The sequence below is a fragment of the Arachis hypogaea genome, chromosome 9 (genome assembly GCF_003086295.3).
Source record: "Arachis hypogaea cultivar Tifrunner chromosome 9, arahy.Tifrunner.gnm2.J5K5, whole genome shotgun sequence".
Taxonomy (NCBI): domain Eukaryota; kingdom Viridiplantae; phylum Streptophyta; class Magnoliopsida; order Fabales; family Fabaceae; genus Arachis; species Arachis hypogaea.
Window position 1 is genome coordinate 47830887 of NC_092044.1, and position 22904 is coordinate 47853790.

Below are 22904 nucleotides of genomic sequence, written 5' to 3' on the forward strand. Positions count from 1 at the left end.
AGAAGGATTGGAGTGTGACACAAACAGTCTTCCTCACTAAGGAGTGCAGTGCAATCATTCAAAGCAGCTTACCAGAGAAGCTTAAAGGCCCTGTAAGCTTTATGATACCATGCACTCTAGGTGATGCTTGCACAAGGACAGCTCTATGTGACCTTAGAGCAAGCATCAACCTAATACCTGTTTCTTAAATAAAGAAGTTCTGTTTGATTGAGGAAGTCAAACTAACCCGCATGTGCCTTCAACTTGCTGATGGTTCTATTAAGATACCATCAGGAGTAATCGAAGACATCATTGTCAAGGTTGGACCCTTTGCATTTCCCACTGACTTTGTGGTGTTGGACAAGGAAGGGCACAAGAGTGCATCCCTTATTCTAGGGAGATCCTCCCTAGTTACAAGACGGACCCTCATTGACATTGAAAAAGGGGAAGTAACTCTGAGTGTCAATGAGGAAAAGTTTATACTGAATGCTGTCAAGGCTATGCAGCATCCAGACACCCCTGAGGAATGCATGAGCATTGACCTCATTGATTCCCTGGTAGAAGAGGTCAACATGGCCGAAAGCCTCAAGGAAGGGCTAGATGATTTCCTTGATGATACTCAGCCCGATTCAGAGGAACCTCTAGAAACCTCTTAAGGAAAAGGAGAAGTCTCCAAAGCTTGAGCTTAAGCCATTACCATCTTCCTTAAAATATGCATTTTTGGGAGATAGAGACAACTATCCTGTAATCATAAGCTCTGCCTTAGAGCCACAAGAAAATAAAGCACTAGTTCAAGTGCTTAAAATACATAGGATCGCCCTTGGGTGGACCATAAGGGACCTTAAGGGCATTAGCCCAGCCTGATGCATTCATAAAATCCTACTGGAAGATAATGCCAAACCAGTGGTGCAACCACAAAGGTGATTAAATCCAGCTATGAAGGAAGTAGTACAGAAGGAAGTCACTAAGCTCAATGAGGTTGGGATCATTTATCCCATTTTTGATAGCCCCTGGGTGAGCCCTGTCCAAGTTGTTGCTAAGAAGGGAGGCATGCCAGTGGTTCATAATGAAAAGAATGAGCTGATCCCTAAAAGGACAGTTACAGGGTGGCATATGTGCATTGACTATAGAAGACTCAATGACGTCACCAGGAAAGATCACTTTGATTTACCCTTCATTGACCAAATGCTAGAAAGACTAGTGATGCACGAAAACTTGTCTCTCAACAAATTTTCCTTCGACAAGTATACTGAATTGTCGTCAAGTAAAAACTCACAATAGAGTGAGGTCGAATCCACAGGGATTAACATATTAAGCAATCAATGGTTAATTAATTATCCTAGTTAGACGAATCATATTTGAGTGATAAGTAACAAGGAAATGTAAATGGCATAAAAGTAAAGAAAGCAATAAAGTGCAGAAAAGTAAAATGGCAAGAAAAGTAAATGTAAGAACTAAAAATAAAATGAACATTGGGATCAAGAGATATTGCAATCTTCCGGATCAAGTTCATTCTCATCTATTCCTCAATCAATGCATTCATTGATCTCTTTGGCAATCTTAAGTGATTGGATCCCAATTCCTTGGCAATCCAATCTCTCTAAGCTTGAACAATTTCCCAATTCCTTGATTTAATTGCTCATGGGAAGAGATGAAGATTGGTCACTGATTATACCACACACATTCATAGATCAAAGTATTGGTAGGGTTAAATGTCACAATATCCATCCAACCCCCAACCTAATCCAATGTGAGAGAGCATTTCTAGCATGATCTCCTCATTCCTCTTCCAAGGTTCCGAGGAGATCCAATTATGGAGAGCTTGTCTTCCAGGATAGCTAACCAATTGGATGAAAATCGAAAGCTCTCTAGTAAAATCAAGAGAAAAGAAAGAACAAGAAAAATAAGTACAATTGATCCATTGAATCACAATAGAGCTCTCTAACCCAATGAAAAGAGTTAGTTGATCATTGCTTTACCAAAATAGAAAAGAAAGAAAGTGCAGAAAAGTAAATTTGATGATTAAAACTAACATTGAAACTTCCAAATTCATAAATGAAAAGTACAAAGAAAAGAAAGAGAAGGAAAAGTGTGTGTGGGGAGGGAGTCCGAAGACCCCTCTTCAATCCCCAATTCCAGAATCCCAATCCAGCCTCTCTTGAATGTAAAAACTAAGGCTTTTATATAGGCTCTCCTAAATTACAAAATGAAATTAAAAGCAAATTACAATTAAATAAAAATTCTTATTCTAGATGCTTCTTGAGGACTTGATTGGTTGACAATTGTGGGCTTGCTTGCTTGAGCTTTGAAGTGGACTTGAGAGAGAAGTGAATCAAGTTGAGGTCCAGGTGCTTAGCGTTAGTGATGCCGTTAGCTACAAGTGTGGCGTTAGTGCTGAAGTTATTGTGGCTAACGTTACACTTGCTACCCAGTTGGTGTTTTTAGGGCTTAAAAGATGCCTCTTGTTTGTGCTCCAATTTCATGCCCACTATAAACTATTATATATCTTTCAAAAGCTCTAAATCTCAGCTTTCTAACGCAACTAGAATCACCTCAATTGGACTTCTATAACTCAAGTTATGTTCCTTTGATGTGGACAAGGTCGCTGGCATAGTCGCTAGCGTTACTGAAAAAAGTGAGTCACAATAACATTAGCGATCAAGGGCTTAATATTGCCAGGTTCTGGAGCTTAAACTTAATGTCCACCCCATACTATTATATATTTTTGGAAAGTCCTGGATGCCTACTTTCCAAAGCCTTTAGAAGCGCATCATTTGGAGCTCTTCTGCTCGAGTTACACGTCTTGGAAAGTGAAAAGGTCAGCTGGCCTTATTACAGGTTGATACCATGTTAATCTTTGCACTTTCGGGGCATGTTTTATCCCTCAAATTTAGTGTCCACCATGTAGTGCCATATATGCTTGGAAAGCTCTGGAATCCTACTTTCCAATGCCACTAGAATCACCTCATTTGGAACTTTGTGGCTCATGTTATTCTTGTTTGAAGAAGGCATGGTCAGGCTGTCTGGTGAGATTTTGCCCACGTTAGTGTCCACGTTAGTCTAACTAACGTGGCCATTAATGTGGGTCTTCCTTTTCTTTGAAAACGTTAGTGGCGATCACCTTTTCCACTAACGTGGGCATTTCCCTTTCCTTCCACGTTAGTTCCCACGTTAATGTAACTAACGTGGAAGCTAACGTGGGTGTTCTTGCCTTCGCAAACGTTAGTGGCGTTCACTTTTTTCACTAACATTGGCGTTCCCCTTTCCTTCCACGTTAGTTCCCACGTTAATGTAACTAACGTGGGTCTTCTTGCCCTTCGCTAACGTTAGTGGTGTTTACTTTTACCACTAACGTTCCATGCTCTCCTTCTTCAAAGTTAATGCCACTAACTTTCTCACTAACGTTGAGGCTTCTCTTTTCTTACACGTTAATGGCCACGTTAGTGGCACTAACATAGCCACTAACGTGGCTCTTCTCTACTTCTTGTTACCTGAAATCAATCAAACAAAGTGCATCAAAGTCTTGCTCTTAATCATGGGATCATGCATCTTCCAATTTATCATTCAATTCATGCATAATTCTCATGAAATCATTCAAAATTCACAATGTTTGCTTGAATCATGGTATGATTGCATTTTCAACCAAATACTTGCTTATTTCCTAAGAAAATGCATGAAACCAACCTAAAGCATACAAAAAATGGCTAGTAAAACTAGCCAAGATGCCCTGGCATCAACTAGAAGGTCAAGCTCTTTTTTATTTCCTTTATGGATATTCCGGGTACAATCAAACAGCAGTGGATCCACAAGATCAAGAGAAGACAGCATTCATATGTCCATCTGGCGTGTTCACCTATAGACAAATGCCATTTGGCCTGCGTAATGCACTTGCCACCTTTCAGAGATGTATGTTAACCATCTTCTCTAATATGGTAGAGAATTTCCTTGAAGTATTCATGGAGGACTTCTCTGTTTTCGGAGACTCATTTGTCTCCAGTCTTGATCATCTGATCCGAGTTCTGAAAAGATGCCAAGAGACAAACCCTGTTCTAAACTGGGAAAATGCCACTTCATGGTAACTGAAGGCATTGTTCTTGGACATCGGATCTCAAATAAAGGGATAGAAGTGGATCAAGCTAAGGTGGAAGTGATTAAAAAATTGCCTCCACCTACTAATGTCTAGGCAATCAGAAGCTTCTTAGGACATGTAGGATTTTACAGGTGGTTTATAAAAATTTTTTCAAAAATCATAAAACCCCTGTGTAATCTCTTGGCCACTGATGTTCCATTCATCTTTAACTAAAAATGCCTGCATGCCTTTGAAACTCTGAAAGCCAACCTTGTCACTGCTCCTATCATCTCTGCACCCAACTAGGACTTACTATTTGAGCTAATGTGTGATGCCAACGATCATGCAATTGGCGCAGTCAGAGGGCAGAGACATGACAAGCTTCTGCATGTCATCTATTATGCTAGTTGCATATTAAATGATGCGTAGAAAAACTACACTACTATAGAAATGGAGCTACTTGCAGTGGTCTATGCCATTAACAAGTTCAAATCCTACCTAGTAGGGTCTAAGGTCATTATTTATAATGACCATGCTGCTCTAAAGTATATACTCACTAAGCAGGATTCTGAACCCAGACTTATCAGATGGGTATTACTCCTGCAAGAGTTTGATATAGAAATTAGAGACAGAAAAGAGATATAAAATCAGGTGGCTGATCACTTGCCCCAGATTGAGCCAATAGCAGGGACTTCTTCTCCCTCCACTGATATATCTGAATCATTTCTAGATGAGTAACTCTATGCCATCCGGACAGTACCTTGGTTTGCACACATTGCAAATTACAACGCTATAAGGTTCATCCCCAAGGAATTTACCAAGCAGCAAGCCCGGAAACTCATACATGATGCAAAATATTACCTATGGGATGAACCATATCTCTTTAAAAGATGCTCGGATGGAATAATCCAACGCTGTGTGTCTGAAGAAGAAGCACAGAAAATTCTGTGGCATTGCCATGGCTCTGACTTTGGAGGACACTTTGGAGGTGAGCGGACAACCACCAAAGTTCTCCAAAGTGACTTTTACTGGCCTACTATCTTTAAAGATTATAGAGAGTTTGTCCGTAACTGTGACAGTTGTCAAAGGACTAGAAATCTCCCTCATGGTCACAGTATGCCTCAGCAAGGAATCCTCAAGATTGAGTTGTTTGACGTATGGGGAACAGATTTCATGGGACCCTTCCCGCCTTCAAACTCAAACACCTACATCCTTATGGCTGTAGATTATGTGTCTAAATAGGTTGAAGCAATAGCAACACCCACTAATGACACCAGAGTAGTAATGAAGTCCCTCCAAAAGAATATTTTCAGCAGATTTTGTGTCCCTAGGACACTAATTAATGATGGAGGTACTCATTTCTGCAACAGACACTTGGATTTTGTCTTAAGCCGTTACAGAGTTCGCCATAAAGTAGCAACACCGTATCATCCTCAAACAAATGGCCAAGCTGAAGTCTCAAATAGAAAACAAAAGCAAATCCTAGAGAGGACAGTAAGTGCCTCTAGAAAGGATTGATCTAGATAGCTTGATGATGCTCTGTGGGCATATAGAACTGCTTTCAAAATGCCCATTGGAACTTCACAATATCAGTTACTATATGGGAAGTCCTGTCATTTGCCAGTGGAACTAGAACACAAAGCCTATTGGGCTACTAGATTCCTCAACCTTGATGCCAAGGCAGCAGGAGAAAAACAGCTTCTCCAACTAAATGAGTTGGATGAATTCCACTTAAATGCATTTGAAGATGCAAAAATCTATAAGGAGAATGCAAAAAGGTGGCATGAAAGGAAGTTATCTTCCAGAGTCTTTGAACTAGGATAGAAAGACCTGCTCTTCAACTCAAGACTCAAATGTTTCCTTGGAAACTCAAATCCCATTGGATGGGACCATTTGTGATTACTAATGTATCATCCTACGGACACATAGAACTTCAAGGTAAAGAAACTAGATTCACTGTCAATGGACAGAGGGTTAAGCATGACTTTGAAGGAGATATAGAGCGAGGAGGGTTAACACTGTTACTAAGTTAAGTACAGTGAAGTCCAGCTAAAGACATTAAAGAAGCGCTTGTTGGGAGGCAACCCAATGATTCCTTCTATGTTATTAATTCTCTAAGTACTTCTATTTTAATTAGTTTTCTTGTTAATTAGTTTTTGATTATGTTTTAAGTTAATTTTATTGTTAGTAATCATGGACAGTGCTTAAACAGAGACAGAATGATACAGAATAGCAAATAGAATAAGGTAGGCGAATGGGCATTCAAACGCCCATGGAGGCAGCAATCCTGGTGTTAAACGCCAGCTAGGGAGCACTGGCTGGGCGTTTAAACACCAACAAGGCAGCATGCAGGTACTTTCAAAATTCTAATCTTCTCTTGATTCAACTCATCTTTTTCCAATTCAATTTCAAATATTCTTTGATTTTTAAATCAAATCTTGTTCAAATACTTCAATTTCAATTTAATTTCAATTTTTAAATATTTTCTTTAAAAACCTTTTAAATCTTTTTCAACTTGTTTTAAATTTCTTGCAAAATCTTTTCTTATCTTTCCCATTTTAGTTCTTATCTTTTATTAAACTTTCATATCTTTTTCATATTTCTTATCTTATATTTAATGCCTTTTCTATATTTTTAAAATCTTTTCTTATCTTTCAAGTTTAACAACTTATCTTTTCCATCTTTTTTCAAAAAATTTTATCTTTTTTTCAAATTATTTTCGAAAATCTCTCTCCCCCTCCCTATATATATGTGTGACCATACCCCTTTCCCTCACTCACCACTTATCATTCGAATTCTCTCCTCTTTTTCTTCTTCTATTCTCTTTTCTTCTTCTTCCTTTCTTACTTTTTGCTCGAGGACGAGCAAATCTTTTAGTTTGGTGTGGCAGGAGCCCTGTTCTCTCATCAAAATTTGAACCTCATGGCTCCAAAAAATGGCAAGACCGCCCCCAAACAACAAGAAGGAAGACAACTCAACAGTTGTTTTCAAACCAGTTCGATTCCTTACCAAGCAACATGAAGAACATTATCACAAGATAATGAGTAAAAGGCCAGGAATCCCTGTGGTGGGATTAAAGCTAGGAGAACAAGAATGCCTGGAGGTCCAAGAGTATATTCGAAGGAGAGGCTGGGAGATTCTAAGTAATCCTGAATTAAATGTTGGATACAACATGATCCGTGAATTCTATGCAAATTTGTGGATGGCAGATAAGAAAAAGAAAGATGGAATATGATGAGTGGATAATTTATACGCTTTTTGGCATTGTTTTTAGATAGTTTTTAGTGTGTTTTACTTACTTTTTAGTATATTTTTATTAGTTTTTATGCAAAAATCACATTTTTGGACTTTACTATGAGTTTGTGTGTTTTTTGTGATTTCAGGTATTTTCTGGCTAAAATTGAGGGACCTGAGCAAAAATCTAATTCAGAGGCTGAGAAAGGATTGCAGCTGCTGTTGGATTCTGACCTCCCTGCACTCGAAGTGGATTTTCTGGAGCTACAGAAGCTCCATTGGTGCACTCTCAATTGCGTTGGAAATTAGACATCTTCCAGAAATTTATAATAGTCCATACTTTGTCCAAGATTTTATGGCCCAAACTGGCGTCCAAACGCCCACTAGAGACCCTTTTCTAGCGTAAAACACCGGAACTGGCACCAGAACTGGAGTTAAATGCCCAAACTAGCATCCAAGCTGGCGTTTAACTCCAAGAATGGCCTATGCACATGAAGGCTTCAAAACTCAGCCCAAGCACACACTAAGTGGGCCCCAGAAGTGGATTTTTGCACTATCTGCACTTAGTTACTCATTTTCTGTAAACCTAGTTTACTAGTTTAGTATAAATAGCACTTTTAGATAGTTTGGAGTCTTTGACCCTTTGGAGTCTTGGAACCCTTTTATCGGTTATCATGCCATTAGGGAGGCTGGCCATTCGGCCATGCCTAGATCTTATTCTCTTATGTATTTTCTACGGTAGAGTTTCTACACCTCGTAGATTAAGGTGAGGAGCTCTACTATTCCTCATGAATTAATGCAAGCACTATTATTTTTCTTTCAATTCACACGTACTTCTTCTCCAAGATATACTCTCATACTTAATTCAGTTAAGTCAGAATGAAGGGGGTGACCCATGACAATCACCCACTATCTTCATTACTCGCTTAGCTAAGATTCGCGTGCCTGACAACCACAAGTGGTCTACATGATGCTCAACATAGTCATTGTACGACAGCCGGAGTATACTCTCTTGGGTCTCTGATCCGCGATTCGCATCGTCTTTCCTAACAACAGAGCATCCGAATATGAGATTATAACCTTTGTGGTATAGGCTAAAAACAATTGGCAGCATTCCTGAGATCCGGAAAGTCTAAACCTTGTCTGTGGTATTACGAGTAGGATCTAGGACAGGATGACTATGACGAGCTTCAAACTCACAACTGTTGGGTGCAGTGATAGTGTGCAAAAGGATCAAGTGATCCTATTCTGACACAAGAGAGAACCGACAGATGATTAGCCCTGCGGTAGCTATGCCTGGTATTTTTCATCCGAGACAAGAAATCCAACAGTTGATTAGCTGTACAAAAACCGTAGCCGGACCATTTTCACTGAGAGGATCATACAACTTGCCATGGAAGGGAGGATGCATGATTGGATGAAGACAATAGGAAAGCAGAGGTTCAGAAGTAACAAAGCATCTCCAAACGCTTATCTGAAATTTCCACCCATGAATTACATAAGTATCTCTATGTTATTTTCCGTTTTATTTATCTTTTAATTATCAAATCCTCATAACCATTTGAATCCGCCTGATTGAGATTTAGAAGATGACCATAGCTTGCTTCAAGCCGTCAATCTCCGTGGGATCGACCCTTTCTCACGTAAGGTATTACCTGGATGACCAAGTGCACTTGCTGGTTAGTTGTGTGGAGTTGTGAAAAGTGTGATCACAATTTTGTGCACCAGAATAGCATTCCATACTTTTGCACTATGGTTAGGGGGAATATCATGTACTTTCATCTGGATAGGGTGAGAGAGATCTTCAAATTACCCTTGCAAAGGGATGACCCTGAATTATACAACAGAAGGGTTGTTGCCAACTAAAAGCTGGATCAAGAACTAGAGGACATATGCAAGCCTGGAACTCAATGGATGGAGAATACAAAAGGGGAACACTGCCAGCTAAAAAGGGTGAACCTCAAGCCAATTGCTAGAGGATGGCTAGACTTCATTGGGCATTCTATACTCTCCACAAGTAACCGCTCTAAAGTCAATATTCCAAGAGCTGTGATAATTCACTGCATCATGATGGGGAATGCGGTGGAAGTCCACCAAATAATCCCCTGTAAGATTTACAAGCTGGCATAGAGGGTGTCTACTAATGCCATGATAGCTTATCCAAATCTCATCTTTCACCTATGCCAAAAGGCTAAGGTTATGATCCCATCGGATAACTTTATCCCAGTGGAAAAACCAATCACCAAGTAGGTGATGGAGAGTTCCAAGATAGAAGAGGATCAACCCAAAAGGAAAGCACCTGAGCCTTCCCAAGAGATCCCTCCAATGGAGTATTGGGACCAGCTAAAGGCATCTGTAATACACTTACAGAGCACTTTAGATCAGCTCAGAGAGGAGCAAAAAGATCAGACTAGCATGATTTGCAAACTGATCATGGAGCAAGAGAAGTAGGGGCGTGAAATTGAGGAGCTGAAGCGCCAGAAGCTCTCCTCTGAAAAGGCCAGTACCTCTCAAGCTGAAGGTTGTTGAGTTTCAGCCTTGTGACTATTCCTATTCCTGTTTCACATGTTTCCATCCTAATTTAGAGTTGCATGATCACTACTAATACTTAAGTCTTTATTTTTATTTTATGTCTTTTAATTTTTAGGATTACATAAGCATTAGTAGTAATTAATAAATTTTTATTTTTCCAATTAGCTATAAATTATTCCTTTTATTATCATTAAACATGAATAAAATAGTAGATTTTTTAGAAGAAATAAACATGTATAAATTTTTGAGATTTCCAATAAATAACAGTTAATTATTTTGATGTGGTGTCATTGCTTCAGTTTTCTAAATGTATGAATAAACAGTACATATTTGAAGTTGGAATTTTAATATGTTGGCTCTTGAAAGAATGAAGAAAAGGGAAAAATATTATTGATGATATGAAAAATCCAAAAATTTGATTTTTCAAGCAAGAAAAAGCAGCAAAAAAAATTAGAAATAGAAAGAAAAACCCATTAGCTGTTTAAAATAAAAGGCAAGAGCCAAAAGCCTAAAGCTCTTTTATTCAAAAGGCAAGAGTAAAAGAATCCAAGGCTTTGAGCATCAGTCGTTAGGAGGGCCTAAAGGAAACAAAATCCTGGCCTAAGCGGCTCAAATAAGTTGTCCCTAACCATGTGCTCGTGGCGTGAAGGTGTTAAGTGAAAAGCTTCAGACTGAGCAGTTAAAGTCGTGATCCAAAGCAAAAAGAGTGTGCTTAAGAACTCTGGACACCTCTATATGGGGATTCTAGCAAAGCTGAATCACAATCCGAACGGATTCACCCAGGTAAAGTGTCTGTGGCATTTATGTATTCGGTGGTAATACTGGAAAACAAAGTGCTTAGGGCCATGGCCAAGACTCTAAAAGGCTGTGTTCAAGAATAAAAAAAAGCTGAACTAGAAGAATCAATAATATCATCTGGATTCTAAGTTCCTAAAGATGCTAGCCATTGTGATTTCCAATGGATAGTGAGATGCCAAGACTATTTAGAAGCAAAAAGCTACTAAGTTCCGCTCATCTAATTAAAACTGAACTTCATTGGAAACTCAAAGATTTATTGCAACCTAATCTTCTTTTCATCCTGTTTTATTTTTAGTTGCTTGAGGACAAGAAACAATTTAAGTTTGGTGTTGTGATGAGCGGATATTTTATACGTTTTTGGCATAGTTTTCATATAGTTTTTAATATATTTTGTTTTGTTTTTATTAAGTTTTTACAGGTTTTACTGTTAAATTCACATTTTTGAATTCCAATTTGAGTTTGTGTATTTTTCTACCATTTTTGAATTCCAATTTGAGTTTGTGTATTTTACAGGTTTTTACAGGTTTTACAGGTTTTACAGGAGTTGGAGCAAAAGTCTGATTCACAGACAGAAATTGCAGATGCTGTCCAAATCTGACCTCCTTAAACTTGGAAGCAATTTTTTGGAACTACAGAAAACCAAATGGAGCGTTCCTAATCACTATGCAAAGCTGACTTCTAGAGATTTCCAACAATATATAATATTTCATACTTTTTCTCGGATTAGAGGCCCAAAACTGGTGTTTAACGCTAGCCTCTTGCCCCCTTTCAGGCGTCCAATGTCTAAAAAGTAGAGCCCAGCGTCCAAACGCCCAGAGAGGACCCCCTAGCCAGCGTTGCACGCCCAAGAGACCTCATCGCACATGGATCTCATCAAAGTTCATCCCAAACACTCACCATGTCACCCCCAAAAGTGGATTTTAGCACTAAAAGGACTGTTTTACCCTTACTAGACATTAGTTTAGTATTTAAGAGATTTTATTTATGTTATTCAAATAATCTATACTTCATTCAGCATGTTTTCGTGTATCACTTTGTTTTTCACATAAGTATGAGTTTCTAAACCTCCTAGGTTGAGGGGAGGAGCCCTGCTGTCAGATTTATTAATAAAAGTATTACTATTTCTTCTTTGATCCGTGTCAGATTTATTTCTAAGATGTATATTCGTTCTTCAACATGGTGAATAGGATGATTAGTGACAACTGGTGCACGAAATTGTGATCACACTTTTCACAACTCCGCACAACTAACCAGCAAGTGCACTGGGTTGTCCAAGTAATAGCTTACGTGAGTAAGGGTCAATCCCACAGAGATTGATGGCTTGAAGCAAGCTATGGTAATCTTGTAAATCTCAGTTAGGCAGATTCAAATGGTTATGAGGATTTGATAGTTAAAAGATAAATAAAACGGAAAATAACATAGAGATACTTATGTAATTCATTTGTGGGAATTTCATATAAGCGTCTGGAGATGCTTTGTTGCTTCTGAACCTCTGCTTTCTTATTGTCTTCATCCAATCATGCGTCCTCCCTTCCATGGCAAGCTGTATGATCCTCTCAGCAAAAATGGTCTGGCTACGGTTTCTGTACGGCTAATCAACTATCGAATTTCTCGTCTCGGATGAAAAATACCAGGCACAGCTACTGCAGGGCTAATCATCTGTCGGTTCTCACTTGTGTCAGAATAGGATCCTTTGATCCTTTTGCACACTGTTACTGCGCCCAACAGTCCTGAGTTTGAAGCTCGTCACAGTCATCCCTTCCTAGATCTTACTTGGAATACCACAGACAAGGTTTAGACATTCCGAATCTCAAGAATGCTGTCTATTGGTTCTAGCCTATACCACAAAGGTTCTAATCACGAATTTGGATGCTCTGTTGTCAGGAGAGGTGATGCCAATCCGTGGATCAGAGACCCAAGAGAATATACTCCAGCTGTCGTCCAATGACTACGTTGAACATCATGTAGACCACTTTGTGGTTGTCAGGCACGCGGATCTTTGTTAAGCGAGTAACGAAGATAGTGGGTGATTGTCACGGGTCACCCACTTCATTCTGACTTAACTGAATTAAGTACGAGAGTATATCTTGGAGAAGAAGTAGGCGTGAATTGAAAGAAAAACAATAGTACTTGCATTAATTCATGAAGAACAGTAGAGCTCCTCTCCTTAATCTATGAGGTGTAGAAACTCTACCATAGAAAATACATAAGAGAAGAAGGTCTAAGCATGGCCGAATGGCCAGCCTCCCAAAAGTGATCCAACGATCAAAAGATATTCCAAAGGATCCTAAATATAATAGTCAAAAGTGCTATTTATACTAAACTAGTTACTAGGGTTTACAGAAAATGAGTAGATAGTGCAGAAATCCACTTCCAGGGCCCACTTGGTGTGTGTTTGGGCTGAGCTTTGAAGCTTTCACGTGCATATGCCATCCTTGGAGTTAAACGCCAGCTTGGATGCTAGTTTGGGCATTTAACTCCAAGGAACTTGCTCTTCAACAGTGTCTTTGTCCTCTTCAGAGGAAGAATATTAATCAGAGCTCATGAATGACAATAGTAAGTTTAGTGGAATCTCTATGGTCTCTGTATGAGCCTCAGATTCCTCTGGTTCCTCAATAGGGAACTTATTATTGGTCAATGGACGTCCCTTGAGGACTTCCTCACTGGGAATCACTGCCTTTTCACTCACTCCAGGTTCGGCCATTTTGGTTATAGTTATGGCGTTGCACTCTCTTTTGGGATTCTCTTCTGTATTGCTTGGGAGAGTACTAGGAGGAGTTTCAGTAACTCTTTTACTCAACTGACCCACCTGTGCCCCAAATTTCTGATGGAGGACCTTGTTTCATTCATGAAACTGAGAGTGGTTTTAGATAGATCAAAGACTATGTTTGCTAAGCCAGAGAGGCCCTGTTCAAAATTCTCTGTCTGTTGCTGAGAAGATGATGGAAAAGGTTTGCTATTGCGAAACCTATTTCTCCCACCATTATTATTAATGAAGCCTTGTTGAGGCTTCTGTTGATCCTTCCATGAGAAATTTGGATGATTTCTCCATGAAAGATTATAGGTGTTTCCATAAGATTCTCCCATGTAATTCACCTCTTCCATTGCGGGATTCTCAGGGTCATAAGCTTCTCCTTCAGAGGAGGCTTCTTTAGTACTGCTGGATGCAGCTTGCAATCCAGTCAGATTCTGAGAAATCATATTGACTTGCTGAGTCAATATTTTATTCTAAGCCAGTATGGCATTCAAAGTATCAATCTCAAGAACTCCTTTCTTCTGAGTTATCCCATTATTAACAGGATTTCTTTTAGAAGTGTACATGAACTAGTTATTTGCAACCATCTCAATGAGTTCCGGGGCTTCTGCAGGTGTTTTCAGATGAAGAGATCCACCAGCAGAGTGGTCCACTGACATCTTGGACAATTCAGATAGACGATCATAGAATATACATATGATGCTCCATTCTGGAAGCATGTCAGAAGGACACCTTTTGGTTAATTGCTTGTATCTTTCCCAAGCTTCATAGAGGTATTCACTTTCCTTCTGTTTGAAGGCTTAGACTTCCACTCTAAGCTTGCTCATCTTTTGAGGTGGAAAGAATTTGGTCAAGAAAGCATTGGCCAACTTGTCCCAAGAGTTCAGGCTTTTTCTAGGTTGTGAGTCTAACCATGTTCTAGCTCTATCTCTTACAGCAAAGGGGAAAAGCATAAATCTGTAGACCTCGGGATTAACCCCATTGGTCTTAACAATATCACAGATCTGCAAGAATTCAGCTAAGAACTAATGAGGATCTTCCGATGGAAGTCCATGAAACTTGCAATTTTGCTGCATTAGAGAAACTAATTGAGGCTTAAGCTCAATGTTGTTTGCTCCAATGGCAGGTGATGCACGAAAACTTGTCTCTCAACAAATTTCCCTTCAGCAAGTATACCGAATTGTCGTCAAGTAAAAATTCACAATAGAGTGAGGTCGAATCCACAGGGATTAACAGATTAAGCAATCAATGGTTAATTGATTATCCTAGTTAGACGGTTCAAATTTGAGTGATAAGTAACAAGGAAATGTAAATGGCATAAAAGTAAAGAAAGTAATAAAGTGCAAAAAAGTAAAATGGCAAGAAAAGTAAATGTAAGAACTAAAAATAAAATGAACATTGGGATCAAGAGATATTGCAATCCTCTGGATCAAGTTCATTCTCATCTCTTCCTCAATCAATGCATTCATTAATCTCCTTGGCAATCTTAAGTGATTGGATCCTAATTCCTTGGCAATCCAATCTCTCATGGCAATCCAATCTCCTAAATTACAAAATGAAATTAAAAGCATTTTACAATTAAATGAAAATTCCTATTCTAGATGCTTCATGTGGCCTTGATTGGTTGACACTTGTGGGCTTGCTTGCTTGAGGTTGGGTGGTCCTTTCAAGAGAAATGAATCAAGTTGAGGTCCACGTGCTAATCGTTAGTGCTACCGTTAGCCACACTAACGCTACAAGTGTGGCGTTAGTGCTGAAGTTAGTGTAGCTAACGTCACACTTGCTACCCAGTTGGTGTTTTTGGGGCTTAAAGGATGCCTCTTGTTTGTGCTTCAATTTCATGCCCACTATAGAGTATTATATATCATTGAAAATCTCTGAATGTCAAATTTCTAACGCAAGTAGAATCACCTCAATTGGACATTTGTAACTCAAGTTATACTCCTTTAAAGTGGACAAGGTCGCTAGCATAGTCGCTGGCGTTATTGGAAAGGTTAGCCACAATAACGTCAGCGTTCACGGGATTAATATTGCCAGGTTCTGGAGCTCAAACTTAATGTCCACCCCATACTATTATATATTGTTGGAAATCACCGGATGTCTACTTTCCAACGTTTTTAGAAGTGCATCATTTGGAGCTCTATAGCTCGAGTTATACTTCTTGGAAGGTGAAGAGGTCAGCTGGCCTTACTACAGGTTGATACCATGTTCATCTTTGCACTTTTGGAGCAGGTTTTATCCCTCAAATTTAGTATCCACCATATAGTTCTATATATGCATGGAAAGCTCTGGAATCCTACTTTCCAATACCACTAGAATCGCCTCATTTGGAGCTTTGTGGCTCAAGTTATTCTTGTTTGAAGAAGGCATGGTCAGGTTGCCGGGTGAGATTTTGCCCACGTTAGTGTAACTAACGTGGCCACTAACATTGCCTCTTAGCCCTTTGCTAGCGTTATTGGCACTCACTTTTACCAATAACACTGCTTCTTGTCCCTCCTTCCCACGTTAATGGTCCACGTTAGTGTAACTAACGTGGCCCTTAACGTAGGCATGCCAAGGCTCGAGGGCGTTAGTGACACTCACCTTTGTCACTAACGCTACAAAAACCCCCTTCTTCCACGTTAATGCCCACATTAGTGGCATTAACATGGCTACTAACATGGGCCTTTTTTGGTTCGCCAGAGTTAGTGGTGTTAACGTTGCCACTAACTTTCCAAGTTCTCCTCCTTCAAAGTTAATGCCGTTAACGTTCCTACTAACGTTGGGGCTTCTCCTTTCTTCCACGTTAGTGTCCATGTTAATGGCACTAACGTGGCTCTTCTCTACTTCTTGTTATATGAAATCAATCAAACAAAGTGCATCAAAGTCTGGCTTTTAATCATGAAATTATGAATCATCCATTTTATCATTCAATTCATGCATAATTCTCATGAAATCATTCAAAATTCACAATGTTTTCTTGAATCATGGTATGAATGTATTTTCAACCAAATACTTGCTTATTTCCTAAGAAAATGCATGAAACCAACCTAAAGCATACAAAAAATGGCTAGTAAAACTAGCCAAGATGCCCTGGCATCAGTAGGAATTGAGATGCTTCTTCCATAGAAGTTGGAAGTTGGTGCAGTATAGTCACCAAGCATCTTCCTTGCATCTCTAGCATTGTTTTTGGGATCGGCTGCATGTCTGCTTCTTTTTCAAAATTCTCTGTAAGGTCCTCTCCGGAGCATTATGCTTTAACTTCTCTTAGCTTCTTCTTCAGACTCCTTTCAGGTTCAGGATCAGCTTCAACAAGAATGTTTTTATCCCTGTTTCTGCTCATATGAAAAAGAAGAGAACAAAGGGAGTAGTGGAATCCTCTATGTCACAGTATAGCGATTCCTTAATGTGTCAGAAGAAAAGAAGAATAGAGGAATGAGGTAGAGAGAGAATAAGAAGAATTCGAACACAGAGGGAGAGAGAGTTCGAATTATAAGTAGAAGAGAAGTGTTAGCAAATAAATAGAAAGAGATGAGAGAGAGAGTATTCAAAAATTAAAACTAAAACAATTAGTTAATTATAAAGATTTTTAAAAAAGTGGTTAGGTGGTTTTGAAAAAGATAAGAAATAGTAATTAGTTGAAAAAGATTTGAAAATAATTTTGAAAAGATAAGAAGTTAGAAAAAAGATTTTGAAATCAAAATTTAAAAAGATATGATTGAAAAAGATTTGATTTTAAAAAGATTTGATTGAAAAGATATGATTGAAAAAGATTTGATTGAAAAAGATTTGATTTTAAAAAGATATGATTGAAAAGATATAATTGAAAAAGATTTGATTTTTAAAATTGATGACTTGACTAATAAGAAATTAAAAGATATGATTCTAAAATTCAAAGGTTGAACCTTTCTTAACAAGAAAGTAACAAACTTGCAATTTTTTGAATCAAAACATTAATTGTTAGCAAGGAATTTTGAAAATATGGAAAGATAAGATTTTAAAATTATGATTTAAAACATGAAAAATTGACAAAATATGAATTGGAAATGAAATTACCTCCCCTGTGTCTTCCTGGCGTTAAATGCCCAGAATGATATCCATTATGGCGTTTAACGCCCATGTGGCTGCCTCTTTGTGCGTTTAATGCCTAGCCAGATACCCTGGCTGGCGTTAAACGCCAGGAATCCTTCCTTACTGGGCGTTTTTCTAAACACCCAGAATGCTGCCCATTTTGGCGTTAAACACCCAAAATGCTGCCCATTCTTGCATTTAATGCCCAAAATGGTACCTTTACTAGTGTTAAATGCCTAGAATGATAGCCATTCTGGTGTTTAACGCCCAAATTGCCTCTTTACTGACGTTTTAATGCCAGTGAGCTCTTTTTCTTTGTGATTCTTTTGCCTTATGTTCTAAACCTTCATTTCTCTTTATTATTTACTTGAGAATATATATATATATATATATATATATATATATATATATATATATTTGAATTTTTAATGAAGAGAGAGAAAAATAACAAAAGGAAATAAAACATAAAAATGCATGATCAAAACAAGTAATGCATGCAAGGACACTTTGGATGTCAAGATCCACACCAAGAATGCTTTGAAGATCATGATGAACATCAAGGACATATTTTTGAAAATTTTTAAGAAAAGAAAGACATGCAAGACACCAAACTTAATAATTTTGAATGTTCAAACACTATGATTTTGAAAATGCATATGAAAAACAACATAAAACACAAAATAGAAAAATCATAAATTCAGACAAAGGAAATCATAAAGAACCACTCGAAGATCACAGAAGAACTCAATGCATGAATTTTTTTTCGAAAACTTAGGAAAATTAAAAACATGCAATTAACACCAATCTTAGGATTTGACACTAGACTCAAACAAGAAACAGAATATTTTTTTGGTTTTTATGATTTTTATAAAAAAATTTTGTATTTTTCGAAAATAAAAATAAAAAGCTTAAACATAAAATAAAATTACCCAATCTAAGCAACAAGATAAACTGTTAGTTGTCCAAACTCGAACAATCCCGGCAACGGCGCCAAAAACTTGGTGCACGAAATTGTGATCACACTTTTCACAACTCCGCACAACTAACCAGTAAGTGCACTGGGTCGTCCAAGTAATAGCTTACGTGAGTAAGGGTTGATCCCACGGAGATTGACGGCTTGAAGCAAGCTATGGTCATCTTGTAAATCTCAGTCAGGCGGATTCAAATGGTTACGAGGATTTGATAATTAAAAGATAAATAAAATGGAAAATAACAAAGAGATACTTATGTAATTCATTGGTGGGAATTTCAGATAAGCATTTGGAGATGCTTTGTTGCTTCCTAACCTCTGCTTTCCTATTGTCTTCATCCAATCATGCGTCCTCCCTTCCATGGCAAGCTGTATGATCCTCTCAGTGAAAATGGTCCAGGTACGGTTTCTGTACAGCTAATCAACTATCAGATTTCTCGTCTCGGATGAAAAATATCAAGCACAGCTACCGCAGGGCTAATCATCTGTCGGTTCTCACTTGTGTCAAAATAGGATCCCTTGATCATTTTGCACACTGTCGCTGTGCCCAACAGTTGTGAGTTTGAAGCTCGTCACAGTCATCCCTTCCCAGATCCTACTCGGAATACGATAGACAAGGTTTAGACTTTCCAGATCTTAGGAACGCTGTCAATTTGTTCTAGCCTATACCACGAAGGTTCTAATCATGAATTCGGATACTCTGTTGTCAAGAGAGGCAATGCAAATCTGTGGATCAGAGACCTAAGAGAATATACTCCGGCTGTCATCCAATGACTACGTTGAACATCATGTAGACCGCTTTGTGGTTGTCAGGCACGCGGATCTTAGTTAAGCGAGTAACAAAGATAGTGGGTGATTGTCACAAGTCAACCCCTTCATTCTGACATAACTGAATTAAGTACGAGAGTATATCTTGGAGAAGAAGTAGGCATGAATTGAAAGAAAAACAATAGTACTTGCATTAATTCATGAGGAACAGCAGAGCTCCTCACCTTAGTCTATGAGGTGTAGAAACTCCACCGTAGAAAATACATAAGAGAAGAAGGTCTAGGCATGGCCGAATGGCCAGCCTCCCAAAAGTGATCCAAAGATCGAAAGATATTCCAAAGGATCCTTAATATTGATGACATGTCATCATATACCTATTTTTCTATGCTTTTTCATACAAGAAATTGATTATTTGTGCTTAAATATTGAATGCTTATATACTTAATTGGTATATTTCCTTGATCTTTTAATTTTATAAATCTTGTAGGAAATAAGAAGAAAAAGAAGCAAAGAAGCACAAAAAAAGGAGAAAAAAAGAGCTTTGGGACACACTTTGAAGTTAGAGCACACTTTGGAGCCTTAGGCCACGCTTTTAAAAGCGTGGCCCATGACCAAATTAAAGGAGAATAGGCAATCAGCACACACTGCGCTGCTCTTGCCAAGGGCAGGGTAGAATCGTGATGCAAAATGAGGTTGGAAGCAAGAATTTTCGCTAAGGTAAAATCTGGGCGCTCACAGCATGACCATACCTCCTTCAAAGGGCTATAACTTGAGCTACAGATGTCCAATTGATGTGCTTTTAGTTGCGTTGGAAAGCTGACATTCAGAGCTTTCCAACAATATATAGAAATCCATATTTGGCATATAATTGTGGTAGGAACGAAAGGCATCTTTAGAGGCCAAAAATAAGCGAAAATAAACCAATGTGCTTCCACCAAGGTTCGAAGCTGGAGCCTCACCCCAAAGCAAAGTAGCGCTCATTTTTCTGCTCTGCCCTCTTGGAGAGCAGGGCAATGTCGTGCTCTCTTCATGAAAAATCAAGAAAAATTGCTCCCCCAAATGTTTTCACAAGGGTTTGAACTTGGGAACTCTCCTTGGCGCACACAAGCATGAGCGCATGACACGGCCAGCGCACACATTGGCGCACAGCTTGGACGCACGGGCAGGGAGGCAAGGCGCACCAAAGCAACATTGCCCTACCCTCCACAAGGGCAGGGCAGCATCCTGAAGGTCTCTCCCACACTTGGCACGCGACATGCTTCCTCACACAACTTCCCTGCTCTGCCCTCCACAAGAGCAGGGCAGCCTCCTGGGAGCAACATATGGGCCAAAATCAACCAAAATTCAATTTAATTCAATTCCTCACCAAATTGAATCAAGGCCAACCAAACCCATTTCTCCTCAAATCCAAAGCAAGCAAAGCCCACATCATCACTCAAAGGCACATGGATCAATTAAATTAGGATTTTCATTTTTGTAATTTGTTTTAATTTCATTTTCATTTTTCATTTTGTAAAGCCTATATAAAGGCATCAATAGGAGCTGAATTAAGGAGGCTAGCTCCACTAGGGAGCATTAGGATTTGAGAGCTCTCTCCTTTAATTTTCATTTCTGTCTTGAATCTTGGATTGAGATTTGAAGGAATTCTGTTTCATTCTTGATCTAAGATTGCTCTTTGTTGATTTTCTGTATAATTCAGTGAATTGAGTTTTGGATCCAAGTTTTTCTCTACGGCTTTCATCTTTCTTTCTTCTTCAATCAGCTTTCTACTTTGATCAAGGAAGGAATTGAGATCTAGACTTGTTTTCTAGTCTCTTTGATTCCCTGAGATCTTCAATTTTATTTTGCAATTGAGTTGAGTTCTTGGCTGCTCTTCTGTTTTTACTGTTCCATTGGTTTTCAATTTACTTTCAAGCAATTTAATTCTTCTGCACTTGTTCTTCATTTTACATTTCTGTTCATGATCCTAATTTACTTTCCTGCAAGTTAAGCTTTCTGCAAGAGTTTCTGAGTTTTGATCTATTGCTCTCTTTAATTTCCAGCACCCAACCCCCCTTTACTTTTCATGCAATTTACTTTTCTTGCAATTTAAGTTTCAGCTATTTTACTTTCTTGCTCTTTAAGTTTTCTGCCCATTTACATTCTGCAACTTTATCATTCCTGCAATTTACTTTCTGTTGATCAACTTCACACAATTCACTTCAATGTTAGCTTGACTAAACTAATCACCCACTAAAGTTGCTTGATCCATCAATCCCTGTGGGATCGACCTCACTCTTGTGAGTTATTACTACTTGATGCGACCCGGTATACTTGCCGGTTGGATTTGTGTGTTGGAAAATTCATTTTCCGCAAAAACACCATCAAATACAATAGTCAAAAGTGCTATTTATACTAAACTAGTTACTAGGGTTTACAGAAAATGAGTATATAGTACAGAAATCCACTTCCGGGGCCCACTTGGTGTGTGTTTGGGCTGAGCTTTGAAGCTTTCATGTGCATAGGCCATCCTTGGAGCTAAACACCAGCTTGGATGCCAATTTGGGCGTTTAACTCCAGTTCTGGTGCCAGTTCCGGTATTTTACGCCAGAAAAGGGTCTCTGGTGGGCGTTTGGATGCCAGTTTGGGCGATCAAATCTCGGGCAAAGTATAGACTATTATACATTGCTGGAAAGCCTAAGATGTCTACTTTCCAACGCAATTTAGGAGACGCCAATTGTGCATCTGTAGCTCCAGAAAATCCACTTCAAGTGCAGGGAGGTCAGAATCCAACAGCATCTGCAGTCCTTTCTCAGCCTCTGAATCAGATTTTTGCTCAGGTCCCTCAATTTCAGCCAGAAAACTCCTAAAATCATAGAAAAACACACAAACTCATAGTAAAGTCTAGAAATGTGATTTTTGCAGAAAAACTAATAAAAATATACTAAAAAGTAACTAAAACACACTAAAAACTACCTAAAAACAATGCCAAAAAGCATCCGCTCATCAACAATCAGGTTTGTTCATTATACTAAGATAAACGTGCCTAAAAAACATCCGCGTCTACTTGGGTTCGTGTGAATACGTGGTCGGAAAACGTGAACCAACGTCTACGTTTATACATCTCTCAGATGGCTAATCCACGACTTCGTTGGGGACTTCTCGAGACACCAGTTTAGCCAATTTCCACGGAGATTAGGGTCTCCGTGGTATAGGCTAGAATCCAAAGAAGCAGCATTCTTGATTCTCTTGGAAACTGTCTCTCAAAAATTTTCTACCGGCAAGTGTACCAGATTGTCGTCAAGTAAAAACTCACAGTAGTGTGAGGTTGAATCCCACAGGGACTGGTTGGTTGATCATTGTTAATTAGTGAATTATACTATTTGAGCGAAATCAGATTTGGTTGAGAATTGCAGAAAGTAAATTTGGCAAGAAACTTAAATTGCAAGAAATTAAATGACAAAAATTAAATTGCATGAAATTAAATGACAGAAGCTTAAATTGTAAGAATCTAAATGGGAATGGGAAGTTAGGGTGAAAATAAAGAGCATAATATAAAAGAATGGGTAGATAAGAGATGGGGATTCATTGGGTTTTGGGAGATATTGAACTCACTAGATCAAATCATTTTCATTTCTTCCTCAATCAATGCATTCATAGACATTTCTTGGCAATCTTAGATGATTGGATCCCAATGTCTTGGTGATGAGCGAATAATTTATACGCTTTTTGGCATTGTTTTTAGGTAGTTTTTAGTATGATTTAGTTAG

General features: G+C 38.6%; 1 non-coding gene across 1 annotated transcript; it reads left to right on the forward strand.

The window, feature by feature from the left end:
• The first annotated feature begins 14080 nt into the window (after positions 1-14080).
• Positions 14081-14188, forward strand: LOC112713264 (small nucleolar RNA R71). Its single transcript, XR_003158238.1, has one exon. It is a non-coding gene; the product is annotated as a small nucleolar RNA R71 (small nucleolar RNA).
• Positions 14189-22904: the final 8716 nt, after the last annotated feature.